Below are 5,179 nucleotides of genomic sequence, written 5' to 3'. Positions count from 1 at the left end.
AAAATAGTCTTGAATTCACATCCCATTAACCAATATGGTATAGCTGAGAGATATTTCTTAAGCTCCCCCTCGCCCCCGGGCACCTGCTTTTGTGTCCTCTGGGCCCACGTTCAGCAGCTCTGCCCTTCTCAGCCACCCCTCCCGCTAACAGACAGGGCTGGATGCAGGTCTCACCTTAGGCTGCCTCTTCCCTCTGCTTCCTTTCAATTCCAGGAAGCTGCTTCCTGCCTAAGCTGTCCCTCTGGCCCTGACATCCATGCCACTTCTCTTTCTGTTCCCATCATTCCTTCTCTTCTTTGTTATTCTCAGCAGGGGAGACTTAGCACTAATGGACATTGGAAACAAAAACTCCAGACTGATGGATGGGTAAATGACGCCAATCTGCTTGTTCTAATGGCTCCACAGTTTGGGAGCAAAGACTCCAGTTCCCTTTTTGTTATTTTTGTCCTTACAAAGCCTGAGTGAGGCACTCCAGCCACAACCCTGTATATTGGCTTCAAGAGAAGGATGTTAGGCACCAAATGGAAAAAACACAGGTCTTGGGATGAACAAGGGCAGCAAGTGGGGAGAGCAGCAGTGCAGAGCCTAGGCAATGGGCTGAACTTCTTGGCTTCTGTTTCCTCATCTGTAAAATAGGAAATTAAGTAACTTAAATGTGGATTCTTTAGAACAGTACCTGGCACAAGGTCAGGAGTGAGTAAGACAAGGCTGGTTTGATCTCTACTTCTGCCACTTACTTTCTGACTTACAGGTTCTTCTCCTCAGTCAGCCCCTGCCCTCTCTGTAAAATGGAGGTAAAATGTATCTGTCAGGATTGCACAAGATCAGGCATGAGAGCTCCTGCACACGTGGTGTTTAAAGAGAGTGAGCCCCTTTCATTGTAAATGTCAAGGTGAAGGAAGTCTCTTCTCAGAGACCTAAACAATATACCTATCTTCAGCATTCGTTCCCTATCCCACACCAGCTATAACGTTTGTTTCGCAGCTACCAGGCATGATTTCCATCTCATCCTTCAGCAACTTACGATAAAGTTGGCAACACAAGGCAAGTCCTGTAAATGGGAAGAAGGAAGCAAGACAGCAGAAGTGAAGTGTCACAAAGGTGGCAGTAAGGGGAGTGTCGAGTGTCCAGGATGACAGTGGTGCTAATGGTGCTGATAACAATCAGTGAGCAACAGGACGCAGCATTAAAGAAAGTAAATCAGTGTTGAATAGCAGACGACATTTTCTGGGTGCCAGCTGTGCTCCCAGCTCTGTGCTGAGTGCTTTGTATGCACTGTTGCCTCCAATTCCACCAGGAAGCCTTTGGGGTGGGTGTGATGGGTTTAATTCACCTATTACAGCTGAGGAAATGGAACCCGGGAGGATTCATCAGTCTGCACAAGCAAAGCTGGATTCTAATGAGCAAGGTCTATTGAATGGAATCAGGTGGTGCTTTGGGGAGATCTCAGGAGGCACGCAGGTGTATACCAGACAGGGAGCTGGGGCGAGTGGAAGGGTTGGGTGCATAGTGGGGCCGACCCATGGGGACTCTATCGAGATGGTTTTCTGTTTAACAGAGAAGTACTCATGTTATTTGTGAAGTTCAGAATGCTGAATTGGATTTTGACGTGTTTGGTGCATGGGTTTAAAATATTTTAAAGTAGTTGTACATACTGGGATGGGCCAGAATTCTTTTTTTTCTTGCATGTGTGAATGAGTGTGTGTGTGTGAATTTATCTAGTTATTTAAAGAGCCAACAGAGAAAGTCTATCATTTTTTATTAAGTATTGCATTTTAGTAAACAAAATTGGAGAGGTTTAACCTTACACTTTTAAGATTGCTGCCTTGAATATACATAAAATTAAAAAAACATAATCCATTGCTAAACTCAAGTTTTAAAAGAATTCTTAAATTCAGCATGAGATAGGAAATTTTGATGTTTATCTAAAGGAATGAAGGAATCTATGAGTCAGAAGAAGAAAGAGGAGGAGGAAGAAGGGAGGGAGGAAGGAAGGAAGGGAGGCAAGAAGGAAGGAAGGAAAGAAGATAGAACACCCTTGTCTACTCAGTGACTTCTGTCTCTAAGTTGGAAAGTATGCTTTATATCTGATAAACTGTTGCCAGTGATGGACTGACTCCTACAAATCCTCATAGACTACATTCCTAAAACTACAAATTCAAGTTCTTTAACAGAACGAGACGGCTTCAGTGATGGATGGTGAATGATGTCATACGCAAAAGCTGGTGAAGTGTCCTCAGAGGATCCCTTCAGAGCCACGTGGGTTAGGAGCAAGCGTTTTGTTGTGACTGCCGTTATGATCACTTCAGATCAATTTTCTTTTCTTTCCTTTCTGATTTCTGATGAGGTATCCAGAAAGGGTAGGATTAGTGAATAGATCCTCTACAAAAAAGAGGAATAAGTCTCAATTGTGTACGTTTTGTAGGGAAGTATGTGATCTGTGTCCATATGGCATCTTTATCCCAGTGGTTCTGAACCGGAGCAATTTCCCCCACCAGAGGACACTTAGCGAGGTCTGAAGACATTTTCATTTTCATTTTTTGGAAGAAGGAGGCTCGACTGTATTATTGGTATCCAGTGGGTAGAGGCCAGGGATGCTGCCAAACTTCCTACAGCGCACAGGGCAGCCCCCACAGCAAACACTTTTCTGGCCTCAAAAGTCAATAGCGCCAGGTTGAGAAATCTTGTTTTATTCTAACATCTTACTGATTGCTCCCTATTGTTCAATTAGAAAAGATATTCATCAGATAGGAATGGTTTTTAGAAGTAAACCCCTCCGCAGCACAGAGGAGTGCTGGGTCCCAAGCCCTGAGTAACAGCACTACAAAGAGAAGGTTCCAGCCTGCAAGTCCCACTGGCCGGATAGCAAGTAAATGGACTGAAGTCTTATGGCTGCAAAGACGGTGGGGGACAGAGGGATGATAGCAAGTGAATCTTTATTTTATTTAAAAAAACGTTCGATGTAAATTAGGAAACCAGTTTGGACAATGTACATTGATTTGTACCATTTCCCCCTCCTCCCCACTTTGAAGTTTTATTTATTTATTTACAAATAAAAATAGTATCTGTTTGAGGTTACACCATGAGGATTTGCTATTACGATGAAGATTTAGTACAGCGTGATGATTTGGTATGCTTGGACGTCGTGAAATGATTGCTAAAATGCATTTCTATATAATCCTTGCTGTGACGGGAGAATACAGTGTTGTTGTTTTCATTTGTGCCAGCTTTTCAATGTGCTGGTCTGGCCCCGTCCGCCTCCTGCCAGTGACCAGCTGAAGCAGAGGGTAATAGGCTGCTCCTGTCTTCTCCTCAACGATCTGCTACAGCTGCTTGTAGCAATTAGAACACGTTGTGTGCAAAGACTAGAGTGTTGACTGAACCAATTAAAAGATCAATTAGTGCAGTGCCAGTGCTTAGGGAAGTAGTTTTCCATGACACGGAGCAGATTTTCCATCAGTACATAGAGCTACAAGAGAAACCAACAATGGGGAAAACGTAATCTTTGTTCTTAACTCTTTTTCTTATCAAATGTTCTATTAAACATTCACTGGAGGCTATTAGTCAACAGGCTAATATGACAAAATGGCTTTTCTTGCAATAATATTTTCATTTTTAGTAATTAAATGAACTAATGGTAATTCATAGAATGCCTAGTAATTAAATGCTCATAAGTAAAATAACATTGAATTTATGTAAATATTTTGGTTAGTTCATTCGAAAAAGTTGTTTCTCATCCGTGATTTATATATGGTTTGGATTTTTTATCATTGCTTTTAGAACTAAAATAAATCCCTGTTTTAGTTTTCTTCCTATGTTGGAAACTCAGCATTTGTGTATCACAAACTATATGCAAAACTTTGGATGCAATAGATCTGTGACATTTCTTAGAGGCCATGGGAGGGAGCGAAGATGGAACATAGAACTTCCGGATATCTAAAGTGCATTACTCCAGGAGGGGTCTTCTCAGCAGGTGAGAAATAAGAACTGACTCCAGGAGAATTTTTCAAGGTGTAACATCTTACATACATTCAGCAAGTAGGTAGACAATTAGCGGACAGCAGAAGGAGATATGACTCAAGCCCAGGATATATTTCCTGCCCTTCGGTGGTTTATACTTTAGTTGAAGAGGCAAGGGCCAGTTATGGTAGTTATGACTGTGTGTGGCTTGGAGCAGAATCTTCAAATTTTTGACTCCTTTCTCTGCTTCCTCCAATCCTGTGGGATCCCCAGAGAGAGAGAGACACTGAAAAGAGCAGAGGAAATCACTGGGAGGGTTATGTCCAGGGTTTTGGTGGTAAATTCCTCTAAGGAAGCTCTATCCTTGGTGAATTAAATGGCCTTGAGGTGACCCAGGGCAAATTCTTTTGTTTGTACAGAGGAAGGTCACATGACCTCCCTTAGGTAGCCTCCCTCCTGGCCTCTGCCCCATTTCCAGCGTGGCTCTTTCTTATCCTGGAAATCTCTACCAAATGGAAGGCATCTCCAGGCCCGTCTCATTCCCAGGCACATGGATTGCCAAGGGAGACATTCAGAAGGGAATCTAAGAAAGAAACTAAAAAGGAGATTTCTGGGAGAGTATTTCAGGTTGACATCCTGGTGTTTACCCTCCCCGCCACCCCACCCCCCGAGTGAAAATCTCTGCCCCAGCCACCATAGCCCAATAGCATCCTTGGAATGGGGTCACTTCAGTGTTACTCCTTGTGGATGTGAAGGCAGATAGAGCTACAAGTGTCTTCTGGGGGCTGGAGTGTCTGGCCAACAAAAGATTTCCACTAAGGGGTCCTGATGTAAGGGCATGATGTTTGCTGGAGCACCAAAATGGGGGCAGCCTCTTGGCATATGCCCTGAAGTTCTTAACTATGGATAGCAGCATTCAGTCCGGCAAATTTTAGCTACATAAGCTACCTGGTACTGGGTAGTTTGTGGAAATTCTAAGTGGTTTAGAGGACCATTCCTCTACGCATGCCAAGAGAAACCCACCCATACTGTGGCACTGTTCCAGCAGAAACCTCATTGCTGCTACCACTACCACCACAGCTGACCAAGAAGATCCATGCCCCCACCTGTGGATGCTCCTGGGCACTCACTTCCAAGTCTTCTCTCGTGCATCTGCTTGTCAGAACATGTCTCGTGAACAGAAAGAACCTGAACGCTGGCAAATCTGGGGAATGTAGTT

Source organism: Equus asinus, chromosome 18 (assembly GCF_041296235.1).
Source record: "Equus asinus isolate D_3611 breed Donkey chromosome 18, EquAss-T2T_v2, whole genome shotgun sequence".
In the NCBI taxonomy this organism is placed as follows: domain Eukaryota; kingdom Metazoa; phylum Chordata; class Mammalia; order Perissodactyla; family Equidae; genus Equus; species Equus asinus.
Note: the sequence above shows the minus strand (reverse complement) of the source record.